This window comes from Neodiprion virginianus, chromosome 4 (genome assembly GCF_021901495.1).
Source record: "Neodiprion virginianus isolate iyNeoVirg1 chromosome 4, iyNeoVirg1.1, whole genome shotgun sequence".
Classification (NCBI taxonomy): Eukaryota; Metazoa; Arthropoda; class Insecta; order Hymenoptera; family Diprionidae; genus Neodiprion; species Neodiprion virginianus.
Genome location: NC_060880.1, coordinates 33541318 through 33559204, shown reverse-complemented (window position 1 = coordinate 33559204; position 17887 = coordinate 33541318). Strand labels below are relative to the sequence as shown.

The following is a 17887-nucleotide window of genomic DNA, read 5'->3' as shown; positions in this document are numbered from 1 at the left end:
GCAATGAATATGTTTCTCGGCTCTAAGTTTCTGTCATTTTAATTCACTGCATCGAGAGTTTACATCCGTGTAAACTGTGCAAAAGAGACCAAAGGTCAAATCATTCGCCAAACTTAGTTACGAAGATGTTCACCCAAAGGAATATAATAAGCCCCATAGTATCCTTCAATTCGTTCAAACAAGTTTACTGAATTATCCATGTAAACGATAAAATTGTTACGCACGATACTGATGTTCTGACATTGACAAATAGTCGTTCAGCCGTATTTGGCTGGATATGATCAAAATTTCCCGACTTTTATCCACTGGAATCAGCGGGGTGCTTAATCAATGCTTTCGTTCAGAATCCTTATTTAAGAAAACCTATTCCAAAACATTACCACCTGAATCGAGCTGGGTGACGAAGTAACCAAAGGTTAGTAGAATTTTTGACTTTTCCCCCACGTTTGTTGGTAAGACAGTTTTGTCGAGAAAAAAATCCAACAAATTTCCATTGCTTTTATTACTATTATAATCAATGCTACCCACTCGTACTAGTCGATATTTCCTTTTCAACATTTATTTTTGTTTCCAAGGTAATGGAATGTTACAGGTTCTCAAGTAGTAAAGTGGAAGGGGAAACTGCAAGCCGGTGTCACCCCGCTGACCGGCGTATGCAAGGGTCACCGCTGAGAACGGATTAGCCCGAAGTGAGTGGCAGACAAATCTTTCCATTTCCCTGACGAACAATGTTTGTTTACTTACGTGAAAATCTGGCGACAACGAATGCAGGTACTTCGTAAACAAGGCGTCGGGTGCCGTCGTATCCTCACCGAGGTGAACCGTCAACCATCCTTCGTCAAACCCTCCGTCGCGTCGCGGCGTCACGGCAATTCGTAACTTGACAACGAGGCGCCGCGTGGCGCCATCTCGGCGGTAACGGTTGAACTTGACTTTCCCCTAGAGCGTAAGCTTAGGCGAGCGCGGGCAGCGACGTAGCCAACTTCACACGGATCTGATATCACGTATTTAACCGCGACGTTGATCCTTTGGTGATATTTCGACTACGATTCAAGAATGGACGCCCGTTTTGTCGCGCGACTTGGGATCTTGGTTTGACCGAAAAAAAACACCTCATTGGATTGAGTAAGTTACATTCCATGTGTATAATAAACACCTACGTAATCGGAAAATAGAGAGTGAACGATAATTGGAGATGAACGATCGCCAAGAGACGATATCTGCAAACGGAAGCAGTCTATCAAAGATTCGCGATTGTTTTACATTCGATATTCGAATCGACGCAGCGTTCATTCGGCACTTACGCGAACTAATTCGAGCTCGCGTTTTGAGCATATTAAAAATGGATTAAAGCTAGCAGGCGACTAAACAACTTCGTATGAAATATGAAAAATGATGTTCCTCGTTGTGTCGCCCGGGATAATCGGAGACAACAGCGTTCACTCGTGTCGAGCGTCGCGATACAACGGTTGCCATTGCAGAGAGTAGGTACGTACCGAATCGTCGATACCACCCATTGAAAATGTGTCGAATTATTGTAACGGTGGTTGAGAAGTCGTTCTAATTCCACTTCCTCCCTGCAGCAGCTGTCGCTTCGCGATTATAATTCTCCGGCTCTGAATAACTGCGCGCGTTTATTACACCACCGTCCGTCGGTGCTCGCGTAACAAACGGCGTGAAAATGCTTCCCCGCTGGTAGTAATACGCAATCGAATCGCGTTTCCACGAATCCTCGCACCAAAGTCCATTTATCATTCGCGGTTGTATTACTTACGGGTCTGCCCGACGGCGCCGCCCGTTATCAATCAGTCGTCGATTCCTGCCGGTGGTCGCGTCTCGTGGCTTAGCCGAAGGTGTAACAGACGTAAAATCGGTGTCGTTACTCATTATCCGGCGTCGTTAGCCGCGTCGATGTGTCCCGATGTGACCGAAAGTTGGCGTCGTTAGCGTCACCTGTTCGAAGCCGCGGCGTGTCACGGACCGAGAGAATAAGGGGGCGACAAGGGAGGCACGGAGCACGAGGGGGTGAACCACCGTTTCTGTAGCAAAATGACATTTAATAGTCGCCACTTTATCCGAGGCTTTGAATCGCGCGCGCACGCGCTGCACACGCTAAACGCGTCCGCTTCAACTCACGGCGTCAAGTGTTTACTACTTGAACCACTTCTGTATATATCTAAGTATACGTGGGTGTATATAGGTGTAATATTCCTGAGGCCTATGCCTGAATTATATCAAACTTGTCACTATCTACTTGACGATTCTAGATATATGCAGCTATGGTTGGTTGCACTGTTTTATTGTCTTGCTGGTTTTACGACGGGAAAGCGTGAAGCGCTCTTTTTATGCCTTAGGTTGAGAAGAAATCCCGGTGTTCCATGTCCACTAGGAATCTGCTACTCAACCTATTTTTACACAATCATATGGTCTGATTTTTTGTCTGCTTTGCTCTGTGAGAAAGTCGAGATTGAAATTGTAAAATTAAGAATTTCCAATCCAATGCGGTTACAAGAATTCTTATGAATTTCAATTTTGTGTAGAACCGAACTTCAAACTTTTACATTTGTAATAGCTTTATGTAGTTATGCAGCCTCAAAAATAATAGATCTCAACACAGCCGACGGCGGCGGCTTTGAAGACTTGAATTATTTTGGTATATAACTGTTTTCCTATTTCAAATTTGATACATCATTTTGATTCCACGATAGGATTAATAATCCGTGTTCCAATTCGATGAACAGATTTTTAATGTGCAGAAGCTTCGTGACCCTCGAGGTTTCATAATTCACTTAAAAATCACAAAAGCCCGATAAAACCAGTTCTCAATCCTTATCTTTACAGTCGTACAAATCAGTCGCATCGACATCGATCCGATGCCACGATCACGTTTGCAATTATCGTCGGTGACGCAAAAAATCTCTCGTACGCCGCAACGCTCCTTTAATTAAAAATGCCTAAACGAGCCGAAGACCTGAACCTCGCCAAAATCCCTGTCGAAAGTCCATTTTTGAGAAGAAGAATCTAGGACGTAGGCCGAACAACTGCGAAGAAGCGGATAACGAGGGTGAGGTGAACGAAAGTAAAACGATGGAAGTTCCAGGCGACTGCAGACGCACGCGGCACCAGCAATCGGAGGAGTTGTTCACGGGTTGCAAAAAGTGTGATCCGCGGCATTGCGAGGCACCGCGGGTACCCAAAGGGGCCATAAAACCTTATTTGAGAGGCAAAGGACCTTCGGATCTTTACCGACTAATTAATAATCGCGCCGAGAGCCGCGTTCCGCGTAGCTTCTGCTCGCGGAGTATCGCCCGCTGCTTCTCTCTCTTCCTCTCTCCCCATTTCTCTCGCTCCCCTGCTCTCACGTCCTCGCCGCGTTTTCCACTCCAGCTGCTCGTGCAGGACCGAGAATAAGATCACTGCATAACTGAACGTAGAGCTCGCTCTCCGTCCCCTCGATCCCGCAGATTTACTACCAGACGCACGCCGCCCGCGGTTTTGCCCGCGAATTGTCGAGCTTTCCGTTCTCCCTTCGCAGGACTCCCTCCCGCCCCTCATCCACTGCGTCCTCGAGCTTTCGCACGTTTCGCTTATAACCGTGTGAGGACGTCTTTGTTCAACTTAATTTGTCCCCTGGCGCTAAAAGAATTGATACAGTCTAGCCATAATAGCACCAGATTCCTAACGCACCTCAGCAGCTCTCGCTTATACTCTCATCTCTGTATCCAGATGCTACGACTCTCCCTTATAGCTGCATCCTTTTTTTTTTTGCCCAGGTACGAGGCTGAGAGGAACCAGCCCGGTGAACGAAAAGAAGTTTTTCTTTCGTTTTTTGCAACCTGTCTTTCGGTAGCTTCCAGGTTATTGATGGCTTTTTGGTAACTTGACGGCAACGTTGTTTTCAAAACGGAAGTAGACGTCGAGGTTCGACATATTTATTTCGACATAAGTATAATAATTATAACGTGGTAGAATAGTCCGGAAAAAATTGGGTGAGTAAGTACAGTAGATTAATTGCACAAGGTCGTCTATCAAATTCTATACAGATCTCTCAAAGATAACTTGTTTCTCTTTCATAAAAATTATCGATGATTCGAGAATTTGCAACCAAAAATATAAAATTCGGCTTTCGATACATATTACCTGCATTTTCGTCGTCTCCGTGTTGCAGAAAATTGCGAAAGTTTTACGCACGTAAGCAGAAATTTTCGAAAAATTTTTACCGGCGATGTTCAGTTTGGCGAAGCGAATCTTCGACCGATGCCTGCACATGTGGCACAAGGCGGATAGGCTGAACGACGACGAAAGCTTCCCGTGAATGTTGCTCGGCAAGCGATGCGCGGTGTCGGCGTCGTCGTTTGATCGTTTTTACAGTCGCGATCTCGGCGATCCATCGACTCCAGGCACGCGATTGGCCGATTCCCCACGTCCCGATACTGGCATTGGACGATTCCCCGAAAGCTGGCAAGAAATTGCAGCGAGGAGGAATCGGCTGGTTTGAGGTCACTAGCTCGTTGCAGCGGACACAATAGCAGCGCCGAGAGAGGAACCCGGCCGAGGAGTTGACATTCTACAGGATACCATATGTCAACGAGCACTCCCCATACCATATCTTACACCAGTTCTTCATCATCTTCTTCTTCTTCTTCTTCTTCTTCTTCTTCATCTTCTTCTTCTTCTTCTTTTCTGATCTTCGTGCCGCCCGACTCTCTGATCGGTAAGCCTATACCATTGTCTTTGCGATGTAACCACGCCTTGGTCAACGATATCTTTTTTGCTAGTGTCATTTTATGTCTACTCGCAATATATCCGTACTTACAGCCACACTCGTGACGTCATTCGGATATTTTCTCGCACGATTTTCAACGTCCGTTGTGATGGAAGATTGATGCTCGTTTGGGGTCAAATCATTTAGATGAGTCTGAAACTGGAAAACGTTAAACTCTCCAATCCCACTTCCTCGATCAATAAATAGTACAGTATAGTTCTACATTAATAGCTATCCGTGACTTTTCACTGATTTTTTATTATTCACCATGCTAAGATACTTATTTGATCGAATAACTTTGATCAAGTTTTTTTTTTAATTGGGATACATTCGAAAATCGTTGTATATTGCAGGCAAGGTTACATCTGTATAAGATTGCTTATATACATAGTAGAAAACGTGTATCTACAATGTTTTTTTTTTTTTTTTTTTTTAGAAGCACGCTAGTCGCTCGATCAACACCGCCACGAATTGAACCATTGATTTAACGAATTTTAAACTAGTTTCGAGGAAGTAACATTCTTCGCAAGCCTGATACCGATCGTTTCATCGCTTTCGCAAATTACCAGCATGCAATTCTTCGCTGTCGATGAGGTAAATTCCGAGCAATTCATGAGGCAGCCCGTGATTAGAGGTGAAAAAAGTTCGCGTCTCATGTTTTATTTATTTTTTTTTTTTTTTACCTAAATTGAAAAACCTCAAGATCATCACGTATGGAGAGGATCATTTGCTTGCCGTCGGTAAAAATTGACTGGAAAACCATGGTAACGAGGCAGGTAAAATCGACGAGGTTCACTGGTATACGTGCTGCAGGGACAACTTGACGACGATGAAACAGTCAAGGAATAGAGATGGTATAGATAGAGTAGATATAGCGTAGAGAAAGAGCCGTAAGCGAACGAATTGAGGAAGGTCTTCTTACTCGAACGCGGCTACGCGAACGAGACAGACGGACGGATCGTGGTGGCACTGTTATTACAGGAAACGAGTCTAACCTTAATTTTAGGGTTGCGAGGCACCCGGGGCCCCCTTCAGCCCCTTTTTATCTCAGTCGAGGCCAGGAATGACTCTTCCTTTGGAAAACAAAGGACAGATGGGTGCCCGGTCTAAAACTCCGTTCAAAACCTTCGGACAACCGAGAGACAGACGACTTACACTCGCCGTGAAACAGGATGCAGGTGGATTGCGTCACTTTGCCATGGCCCGGAGTTTTCGATGTCACTGAATTACGCCGCTGCCGAGTCTCTGTCCCTCTTGCGTAATCCGCACTCGAGAAGGCCGCCCACCATTACATCCATAAATGCGCGTTCATACTCCGCTACCTAATACGCGCATGCATATCTAATGTCTGTACAATACCTGGTGAGGTATACCAACGGTGGCCAATTATTTCCTCCGGTAGGCTATGTATAGACATGGCTGACTCGGACGTCTTCCTAGGTACCGAGTAGTGCTCCTATACCACTGCGGAATCACTCGCGTTGGTTCGTCTTGCGTATGGTAGAAAAAAGACGACGGGCAAGTTGGCACACAATGGTGTCTGTGTGATTTACAATCAAGGTTTAAAGGTCAAGGAAATGTTGGAGGAGTTTGCTTGAAACCTTTTTCCTACGAACCATCTTTCTCGGATTCGGTCACCTTCGCACTGCGGTCACATTGTGACTTACAGACCGCGCGGGTGAGTCTTTTGCGAATCGTTATGATCACCGCGGCTTCTGCTTACTTCGAGAAGTAATTACATTCGGCAACGAGAGAACCGAGATGCAGGGTAAATTTACGTGGACGAATCTCCAGCGGCTGGATGCGTCCGTACGGATTGACGATGATCGTAGATCTTACAGCTAAGCTTGCTTCTTGCATCGACGCACACGCTCGGTCGGTTGTCAGGTACAAGGTAACGTAACTCAAGTTCAAGTTTATATCGTAGTTCTTGCTCGGCGATGCGGCAGTGATTCCTGATTAGATTCATTCAGTCCGCTGCAGCATTGCAGCATTGCATAGACGACGCGTGGTGAGCGTATATCTATATTCCGCAGTACCCATCGTCGATTGCAGATATAATACTTTCCTAGGTAACCCGCTGTAAGCTCGATGCGGGAACTGGTATTGCAAATTGAAAAATTTTAAATTGTAATTGCGTGTAGCATTCTTCGGACGCTTAGAAAGTTTTATTGCGGCGTTAGCTGCCCATCCATCTACCTGGCATACGCACGTGGGACTTACGACCGCAGCGACGGAGACAGGGAGACACGCGTTGTATAACACATGTTAATTTTTCTAGCACGTAACGTCGTCGTGCGCGTGCCGATCGAATTTTCACGACGTGATCACATGCCTGATTGTTTTTCATTCGGTTTCTTCTCCGTTCTTTTTTCCAATTTCAAATTGCGTTATGAGAACAAAGCCGGAACATTCGTTTACAGTTGTAATATACTTACTTCGTGAATAAACAAAAAAAAAAAAAAACGAGCAAAACATCGCGATATTTTTTTCAAGGAGAAATCGCTTACCGGTGAAGAAGTACCGATAAGTGGCGCCAATTTATCAAGAATGCTCTAGTTCTCTGGAAAACTTTAGATGATTCTCTGGTACCTCATACCGGGAGAATGTCCTGTTGTGCCTTGTAGTACCTGCCGCTTGTGAAATGCAAATTGCAATAGTAGCGCAATATTGCTGCAAAACTGCGCTAGCTGCATCTTCCGACTTAGCCTGGTTGGAGAGTCGAACTGCGGCTCGCATTCGAAGAATTGTTATGGTCTCTTGTTAAAGCTTCTATGTTAGGCGCATTACTGCTAGCTAACTGTGTCATTACTGCTGCAGTCGTGTAATAAACAGGATTCTGCGAAGCCTGCAACGTTAATCCCCACCGTCAACGTCTTCCTTTCTTCACCCCGTAGAGATGTATTCGTAAGAGATGATTTGGTTTACCTGGTTTTGTGAAAAACGAGTTTCGAGAGCCGCGAAAAATAGTACAAACGAAAAATGGATCGGGCTCTTATGCGGCACGGTGTGGCGGTAGGTTAGTTAGTCTGGGCCATGGCGGTTTAATGGGGTTTTATTGTCTCAATAAATGTTGCGCTATACGTATTCTCAGCGCTCGATGCTACAACAACGTCGGTCGTCGCGAGACGGGCCTTCTCGGGATTTGAAATCAGGTCTACTATGGAGTTTATGGAGCTATTAATAAGGCTCGTATTCTTGGTCTCGTTTTCCGTCCTCATCTCTCTGTTCTTCTTCTTTTTCTTCTACTCTTTGATGGCTTTGTCGGAACCGGAAGATCTCTAATGATTCTAAGACTTGCGGACTAATTAATGCCCTGTCCTCGTATTTCGCAGGACGTTCAGACTTATCGAAACCGATCTACGCCCTGCTATACGCGTGAATCCGGATTAAAATGCATATATCCATCTAAAACTTTGGAGTTTGCGTCGATCGTCAGCCAAGACAGCAGTGGAAGTTTAAATTACGATCCGGTATACACGGGGACGTGAATTTTCCAATTTTGTCAATTGATTCTTCTAACGAACAAGGAATAGGTCCATTAAGGACGCTGGAGGCAGCCGCTGCTGGGCATCTCCACTTATTGCGGTAGCTACCCGGCTCGACGCACTTAACGATCGTTATCTATGAAGCCGGTCGGCTGATGATTATCCTGTAAAACGAACCGCCGTGGGGGAAACGGGACGACTGTCTTCTGATCAAAATACAGACGAGACATCGCGTAGCGGTTGAGAGAGAAAAAAAAAAAAATAACGCTGGAATAATTTTTTAGAGTATTTGCAGAATCCGGATGCCTCGGTACGGCGAAGCCGCGTTCTCTCCGTTTCATTTCCGCCAAGTTGTTTCAGCTTTAACGTGACCGCGGTCCGGAAGCAATACTCGTAACGAAGATATCTTACGGGTGGTAATATCACCGCTGTACAGGCACCAGCTACCTTGGCGCTATTATTTTTCAATCTCTAGTCGGCGCAGTCCGCTTACCATGCCTCTCGTGTTTTGCTGATGCATGGCATCGTCGTCTTTGCCACCGGGCATGCACCGCGCATGCATGACTAGTTTCTTGTCGTCGACACACGACTCCTTCATTATGCCGCGCTGCCCGCTGTGGTTATACAGTAGTGGTGCTGTTTTATCGTCTCGGAAGAAAATTCATTTCCAATGACACCTACCTTCGACACTCTCAGCTGTGTATATTACATGCATCCGCGAATAGGAAAACGTATTTTACTCCGACATTATAGTTTTTGTCAGGAATATCGACGTCTCCCTCATCTGATCGTTTCTTCGCGTGATGAATTTTTCTTAGAATATTCACTCTTAAAAGCTGCAGGTTTGTTAAGGTACTTTTCAAAATCCATGGCATGCTGGTCAGCGACTCTTGCACTCACTTTAGTTTCTCTTCGAGAGAGACGAAGAATCAACGTGACCAGCTTGTATCCCCGATGACATACATATTTCGGAACACGCCCTTCGAGTTCCCCAACTTTGCGACTGATCGATTAACTCGCCGGTCTACTGGGTCAGCAGTTATAGTCTCAACTTCTGAACATTGTTTTATCCTTGTATCGAACCTCTAGTTATTTTTGGTTAGTCCTAGTTTCATAAACGCTGCAGATGTACATTCCATGTAATCGGAAACATAAGTCAAGACATTTCTGAGTTACGATGTCAGTAAAATTGATTCGGAAGATTAATTTTTCGAACATTGTCTAAAATATATTCGTCAATCGCTGCTTTTTACATTCAATCGCTTGAACTTGAGCAACGTCGTTAATAAAATTTTCAAAGTTCTTACCTCACAATACTCGAACCTCAACAACTTGCGCAAAGTTGTCCTGGTCCTCAGCTTTCGTTAAACTTGCAAGGAAACAGAGTTGAAGGGATCGGAGAAAGGATCAGACAATGACAATTGATTGGACGGAATTCAATCGGCTTTATTGCCGACAATTGCCAATTTTTTTACTCGTCTTTTCTACTTCTGCAGTACAACTGTCATTTCTTACAATACCTACAAAATATATAGGTATATATCTATAGATCTGTCTTGCAATAGTTATATTCTTTCCACGCAAAGTAATTCTCTCGTCTAATACCTTAGTTACGTAAACTCCTAAGAAATCACATTCAATCAACCTGTTCCTTCTTCATGGAAGTCCGCAGATTGCTGTTTACGTCGTTGAGTTTTTTTCTCAATCCTTTGTTCATTTATTTACTATATTATAGTTTTACTACCTATGCTGCTTTAATTATTTTCCTCTCAAATCCACGACGAACAAATCTTTCTAATAAACTTCAATACCTTAATGGAAAATGCACGTGTCTCCAGGTATATCTTGTGATATTGTAGGTTTGACTTGTTGACTTGCCGGGCAGTAATTGGATCGGTAATGAATTACTTGCCAAGATCAGACGATGTCTCTGACAAGCGTAATTGTTTTGGACGCCCTTCGCCTCTGCCCTTAGCTGTGAGTTTCAAGTGATACTTCACCCAAGAGGGCTAATCAGGATAATTGCGGACTTTGGGGTATTCATACCGAACCGTGAAGAGCCAACCTTCTCTACAGCGGGTGTCGCGTTAAATTTTCACTCCTAGTTCCTTTACCGAGGCGGTTGGGAAGGGGGGAGGGATTGAAATCCATCAAAATTACTCGCCGATGCAAAGTTACTGCGCCATAAAACAGGAGTACAAACGAACTACTCGAGTTCCGTACCTTGTACAAATCACAGGGTGATTTTTTACCCATGTCAGAATTCGGCAAAGGGAATGAATAAGAACAACTAACAACCGGAATGGAGAAACTATACCGCTACATCCTGTTGTTCGTTTGCCGAAGGAACTGGATCGACTAGTGCGGAGGTTTGGTGGGTCTTCGGAATTTCGGTATTTTCAGTGGTGCTGCGAAGTAGGCATGTATACCTAAGACATACCTACCTATACGTATACATGCGCGAAGTTGGTGCAGTGGAAGCATTTGCATCGCGTGCCGCTCAAATATTCTTGGAATATGCTAATTAGCAGTTGTTTCTTAGCTTCTTGTGCCACTGTTTGCCGCAGATTGCCACTTTGCCTTTTTGCCTCGTTGCTGTCCGCCTTTTGCATCAACCTCCTCACCTCCTCGACAGACGCGACCCGCGTCTCTTTTGTTCCGACAACAATTAGTCCCTCGCTCTTGTCACGAATCCGCCAATTTTTACATTCCGCTTTATCCTCCTTTCCTTTCCGCTTTCGCCGAATCCTTGTACCTACCTTATATACCCCGCAGCTCGTTATGAGGCGAATCCGATATAGATCATGGCGAAAAATGTCTTTCCCTTTGGAATTTGACAAGATTTAGAGGCAAAGTAACGGCCCGATAAAGCATGTGGAATGTAATTAATTTTTCATCAAGTTCGAGGAAAAACTCGGACTCTCCTCAGTTCTCGAATCGGGTGGTAAGATCTCATCGTAAAATAACGAGAGCGTCAAACTGTCTGCCACGCAGCTCGAACGATAAACGAGGCTCGTGCTGCAGTACCACGACGCGTTTAACCCGGTCGAGTTAACCCTTTGTCAGCAGTTATTACCTCCATGGTCGTCAGTACCGGGATCGACCCGAGACCGAATCGCATCGATGGAAGCCAGAGGAGGCCGCTGGCTTCGGCTGGTTTCTGGATTCCTGGGTGGTCGTCGACACACGTTCAACCTGAGAGTAAAACGCGACAGCTCGTTTTACCTTCTCTCGTGAACTACTCTTTTATGAATAACGCTGCCGAATGGGTATAATTCCTGAAATAACATGACAGAGGTATAACTTTTCACTCGGGTTTTCACTTGTTCAGAAATCTTTTTATTGCATGAAAATATCCCTTTTGCTCAAATTCCACATTGCTCGTAACTCCGCAACTAAACTCGTCCTCGAAACGTAAATCAGGTCGAGTCTACGGTTTGATTGCAGTTTTTACTCCGCCAGCATAACGGATGATCCGTCAACGATGAACAGCCATGCTTGGACGTTGACCGTCGTATTTTTGCACAATGAGCCTCCTCCTTCAGCTTCCGTCCACGGAATATCTGTAACAAATGAATTGCATTGGTAGATATCTACGTCGTATCCTTGGTAACATTCAGCAATCTTGAAACCGGATACGGGAAACGGACTGCCTTAACAATAACTAGTCGTGAGTCAGTGATGGCTCGGAGCGTTTCACGACGTTATCCGATTGCGAGAAACGATGACCCGCAAGAAAAACCAGGCGAATTCTAAAAATTCGTTAAATTTCCGGACTTCCGAGAATTTCGATCTTTGGACGGCAGGAAGACGGCAAAGCCGACGGGACGAGGAGGAGAAACGGAGGAACGGAGGGACGGAGAGGCTCTCCGCAACGAAGGGAACCGAGTTCGCTGAAGAGGTCATGGGAGAGGGCAGGTGGGACACGCAACTGAAAATGTACACACGCGGACGATATATGTGTCATTGGTAGGTGGTAACGCGCGCATACGATGCACCGATGTTACGCATACACGTGCAGGGGTTATCTTAGCTTCCGCCGCCTTCGTGCACCGCATCTATACGCAGTGACAAACGATCCGAGGCGATATACCAGCGCAGACCTGGTATACGTTCAACCGGCATTAAATTATCATTCCTTTTCAGGCAATTTCTCGCGATTAAGCTGCGCAGCTGCTGCGGAGCCGTAGACTTACATCTCTCATCCTTGGCGTAGAACTGCAGACTGGAAAAGTTTTCGCCAAGCTGCAGTGCCGGCTAAACCCCGGCTACACCTTCTTCGTTCCCCGATACATGTATGTATTATACGTACCTGTGATACTGTATACCCTGCAATACTCAGATCGATATCACGGTGTTTAAATTATTTATATTTAGGCACGTCCTTATGTGAGATCGTCAAGAATCAGCTATGCAATGCCCACGCTTATATTACAGGTCTGTACCTAATACACAGACCCTCGACGTGCTATACGTACATTGAGAGAAATTTTTAGTTCCGGTTACTGTTCAGTCCTTAACTGTTTTCATTTCTACCAGAATCGAAAAATACAGTTATAGGTACAAAATGAAAATTAGTTTTATAGCTGTTACCGGAAAGTTTAGTATCTGTTACTATTCTTTCTCATTACGATCATTGTTATTATATTATCTTGAAAGTATTGCGAAAATTTAATGCTTGTGCAACAGTAAATTGACGTTAAGGTCGTATTTAACTAAAAAAGTAGAGTAAACCGAAAAAACTGATTTTGCGTTGAAATTAGCAAAAAAGGTTCGACAATAGCGCAAAATGGTTACGCGTACCTCGTTTTTCGTAATCTCAACAATATTCAAACAGTTTTTATAACGATACATGTTTTACTGAATTTTTCTAGTTACTGTAACAATTGAAATTTTTCTCAGTGTAGGTGTACAGTTACCGTATTACACGGAGTTGGAAATTTCTTCAGGTATTTTGATTGACCTGTGACGAAAAGAAATTTGTTGGTATTTTTATCGAAGGTTTAAACGCGCGAAAATAAAAATACGAACCGCATCACAAAACACCACAAATTTTTTACACGGTTGAAAGAATGGCTATGACTCGTAGATTTATCCCTGTGAGAAATTGAAGGCCGCGTAAGATATTTAACCCGTTGTAAAAATGTATGGTTTTTATCGGTTGTTTCTACTTTTGCTTGCTATGATTATACACTGTCTATAATGATATTATGACTCTATCGACTTCTGCTTTGCCTTAGATATTACGATCTCCGTTACAATGCCGTTAGCCCATTGAGTTATGGTGTAATTCTTACCACCTATTTTATATCCGTTTTTCGTATATTTAGAGAACTTTGAAAACCTATTTCTTTGCAGGTTTCTGCTATTTCCGATAGTATACTAATAGGTTTTCAGTACTCGAGTATAGTTATTGCGATATAATGTAAATTGTTATTGTTGGAAACAAATTGATTGAACAAAATCGTGAAAATGGATGGAATAATTCATTTTCGAGAAACATCCCTCTACACACGTACACGGTTTACATTATTAAAACATGATTAATAATTTTTTGGGGTCACTGATTACGAATCTGAAATCCGATTTCGAAAATTTAGTATGGCGAATCTAATCAGCGACCCCGAAAACCCCTGTATAGAGATTTTTGACCGGTTACCATCAAATTTTAAATTTTCGTTCACTATATTTGTCCAACGTCTTAAATTTTCAGAATCTGACTCCAGATTCGTAATCAGCGGCCTCTTAAACCATAGAATACCGTCTTATTATAAATGTTGACTCAGCAGAATAATATGTAACACAAAGCGTTAAGTCGCGATTTAATATGAGCACAGCCAGTATTATATCCGTTTGTTTGAAACTTGAGGTAATTGTCTAGCTACTCGTAATGCAGATTACCTCATACTCACAAAGTACCTGCGTAGTTTCATGAACATAGTTATAAAACTCATTCGTTCGGCTGGACGAATACCTTCAGATGTAATAATGTTGTACATGCACGGAACAGATATATCAGCATATTACACCGTTCGATGCCAGCAAAGATCCGGGTGTACTAGTTATTGTCTTTTGCTTTATGAGATAATTGTATACTGCAATGAAATAATCACACCTGTTATACAAGCTTACGCAATCTGTGTACTGCCGAAATTTCTGTAGCGGAACATACGGAACGTTTTGTCAAAGATCAAATCATTTGCAACGAGATACTTGCCTGAAAGAAAATTGATCGTGCCATTCGTCTCTCCGGACTGCACAATTCGAACAGACTAATTTCGGGAATTGAGATACACGCCTTTTCAAACGAACCAAAATTTTATTCCATAATCTTTGGATTGCGTCGTAAAAATTGTCGGTTTCTGTATGCGCTCGTTTAAATCAATAAGAACAATTGTTATCCGCAGATAGAAACAATTACAGACTTGAATATTATATGGCGTGCTGTAATCCGATAAAAGAATGTAATATTGCCGTGTTCAATTGACAGCGTCTAAAGAAGCCAACAACCGCTGAAAGTATCACGAAATATTTCATAATTTTAGATATAATTTAGCAGGATCAACTGACTTACTGAAATATTTGCAACCGGAGTAAAACGAGCAAAATTGGATCCTTGCGCTGCGGTGCTTGAAAGATTTAATAGTATTACAGAGTTCGTGGAAAATGTAACGTAAATTATACGGTTTCAAGAAAAATATCGAATAAGTTACCGCAATTGCAGAAAATAATGTATTGGAAAGGTGCATTATATATATGATGTATACGCGGAAGCGATAATACCAACTGGCAACGGCGACGCATATTTTTCCAGGATAAAAATTCTTCATCTCGAAAGGACGGCTTGGAGGGAAAAATTGATCTTTTGCGCTTGTAACATACAGCCGGTATAGCCAAACAATAATCCAGCAACAATAACACGCTTAACGTGCTCTAATAACACAGCTACCGTCGATAAATACAAACTAGAATCTAGCACCGCATTTCTGTACAGGGTGCACTAATTCCGTGAACATTGTTGAAGAAAAAAAAAAAAGAAGAAAAAGACGAAGAAGGAAAAAAAAACCGCAAAGCGTATTAACAAAAGAAGCTTGTAATTTTTGACAAAACCACACGGTGCGCGAATCAGCTCAACTGTCGAAAAAGATCGCGCGTCTCTTACGAATTGCCTTGTTGAAAAGAAGAGCGCACAGGTTTGGCCGATTATTTAAAAAATGTAACGCGTTGTTTTGTTTATCTTGGAGGCGGTAACCTCCGCCGAGGCGGTCGTCCAATCGGAAAGCGGCAAGAAATCATACCCGAGGATCACGCAGCGTACGCTCGCCAGCTCGCCGCGGGTAAGAGACCGAGAAAGAGAGAGAGAGAGAGAGAGAGAGAGAGAGAGAGAGAGAGAGAGTGCGAGCGAACGGGCAAGAGGAGGGAGGAGGGAGAGAGAGAGAGAGAGAGAGAGGAGAGATCAAGCTCTCGGCTGCGCTACGCTGTGACGTTAGAGGCAATAACGGCGCTGCAGAGGTGGAGCTGACTGCATGACTGACTCACCTCACCTCACCCACCATGCACCGATCATCCTGGTTGTCGGGTAAGGAGACCACCGCGAACCGCCCGCGCCGCCGGTTCCTCCATATACCTTGTACCGATTTTTACCACAAACAATTCCGAATCCAACAACCTCGAACAACCGATATTCTCGGAGAACCGTGAGGAGATCTCTACGTACGTCGGTGTGCAACATGGACGCTAACTCGCTTCTTCAGGGCGTACCAAAGATCGGCTGTACGAGGACTCCACACTCCTTTCGTCCTTAGTACTCGCTCGCTTTTTGCATGGATTTTTTTTATTTATTTTTTTTTTTATTATCTTCTACAACGTATCGAGGAGATGTTGTACCTAACGACGATTCGCGTTACGGTCGGATTATTTTACACCTTGGGCATATCGTAAGAAAAATATTTGGTGCGGACTTCTGCGGACTACAATTTAACGTCGTTCCAACACGTTACTGATGGTGAAATTACCGATTGACCACTGAAATTATTCTCATCTTAGGATTTTGGACAACTCTGACGTGTGCCGTCGTTTTCTTACAGTGGACGATTTAGATTTTGCAACTTTTGATGTATACAATGAGAGGTGCGGAAACGTGGTAGTCTGAAAGTGGTGACGACAGGAAGAACGAGAGTCGATGGGATGACAAATAAAGGTCTTTGTTCTTACAGGGAATGTGTAGGGTACCCAAACCAAGTGATGGTTTGACGATTATTCGTCAAAAAAATATGAAAAATTGATAAACGGCATGATTTAAACATGTCGAAATTTCGTATTGAATCTTCGACCCGTCACTCAGCACGGTGACGCTGATTTTGTAAAGCAGTTCCTGATCGTAAGAAAATGACGTCGATCAAGATGGCCGCTCTGATACTCTTTGAGAACTATCGTGTGTATACAAGCAACTTTGTACGGAACAAGAAGGCATAGGCGATCTAGTGTAGCATTAATAAACTAATGGAGTTAGCCGAACCTGTGTAGGTAATAATATCAATTATCTTGATAAAGCTGGTTTGACGGTGTGCAAATATATACGCGCTGCGTTCCAAACTTTACACACATATTATGTTACAGGTACGCACATACATAAAATCGCGAGTCTGTCGGGCAGAAAATTATTAGCGAAAAAATCTTGTGCTTACCAGCTGCGTTCAGCCAAAATTTGCCTAATTGTGATACGGCAGACAGGGAACGAAATCCGATACCGTAAGTTGTCTGTGGGTTTATAGCTATGTACATTACAAACAGCGGATAATTAAGATCGAGTTATAAACATCCTTTTCAAATTAAATCGCTTCCTCCGCACTGCGATACGTCTGCTTAGCCACTTAAGTCGGTGCATGTATTTAGACTACAGAGATGAACGGTTGTGTAACTCTGTTTTCATGAGTCCGGATGAATCACAGCTTCGAGCATACTTTGCTCAGCTTTTGCCAAGTCTACACTGTTCAAAAGTTTTCTTTCTTATTTTTAACTTCTATAGTTCGGATGCCATTCAATGTTCACTCGATACCTTCCTCACCCAAATGAACAAGATATTATGATCTTTCGGTAACAGTAAAAGCATGGAAAAACTTTACTGTTGCTGAAACTGATGCGTAGAATTGAAGTTAATTCAAAGATTGAACAACTTGGTAATGCACTGGCTGACTAGAGATGAAATCGTCCTAAACATCATTTAGAGAAAGGTGAACATCCTTGGAGCTGACACACTGCGGGTCATATAATAATGCGGGTATACGGTTGTTCCTAATGACCTAGAATTTATATTTCCCTCATCTGTGAAATTCTTACACATAAGACCGCCATGCTGCTATAATAACAGTGATCATTTCTCCCAGCATCAGTTGAATTTAAGTATTATACAGAAACAAAAACAGAAGGTTATACGAGACGTCGTCGAAAGACAAAGGGAGGCGCCGCGAAGCAGATGAGGTAGAAAAAAAACAAAGAAATCTCAGTGGCAGCTGTTTTTTTTTTTTCCTCAATTTTTGGACATCTTTTTTAATAATCGAACGTTTTCGTAATATTTTCGATCCTCCTCCGCTCCCTTCTCGGCTTGTTTACCCGAGGTTTATAACAATCTTAC

The 17887-nt window shown here is 43.4% G+C and overlaps 1 long non-coding RNA gene across 3 annotated transcripts; it reads left to right on the top strand.

The window, feature by feature from the left end:
- The first annotated feature begins 6390 nt into the window (after positions 1-6390).
- LOC124302621 (uncharacterized) lies at positions 6391-13469 on the top strand. Of its 3 annotated transcripts, XR_006907746.1 has the most exons (4): positions 6391-6659; positions 12400-12548; positions 12631-12690; positions 13156-13469. It is a non-coding gene; the product is annotated as an uncharacterized LOC124302621 (long non-coding RNA). The 3 variants fall into 3 exon arrangements; XR_006907745.1 differs by lacking the exon at positions 6391-6659 and having other exon boundaries at positions 12029-12548; positions 13161-13469; XR_006907744.1 differs by lacking the exon at positions 6391-6659 and having other exon boundaries at positions 12029-12548.
- The last annotated feature ends 4418 nt before the right edge of the window (positions 13470-17887 follow it).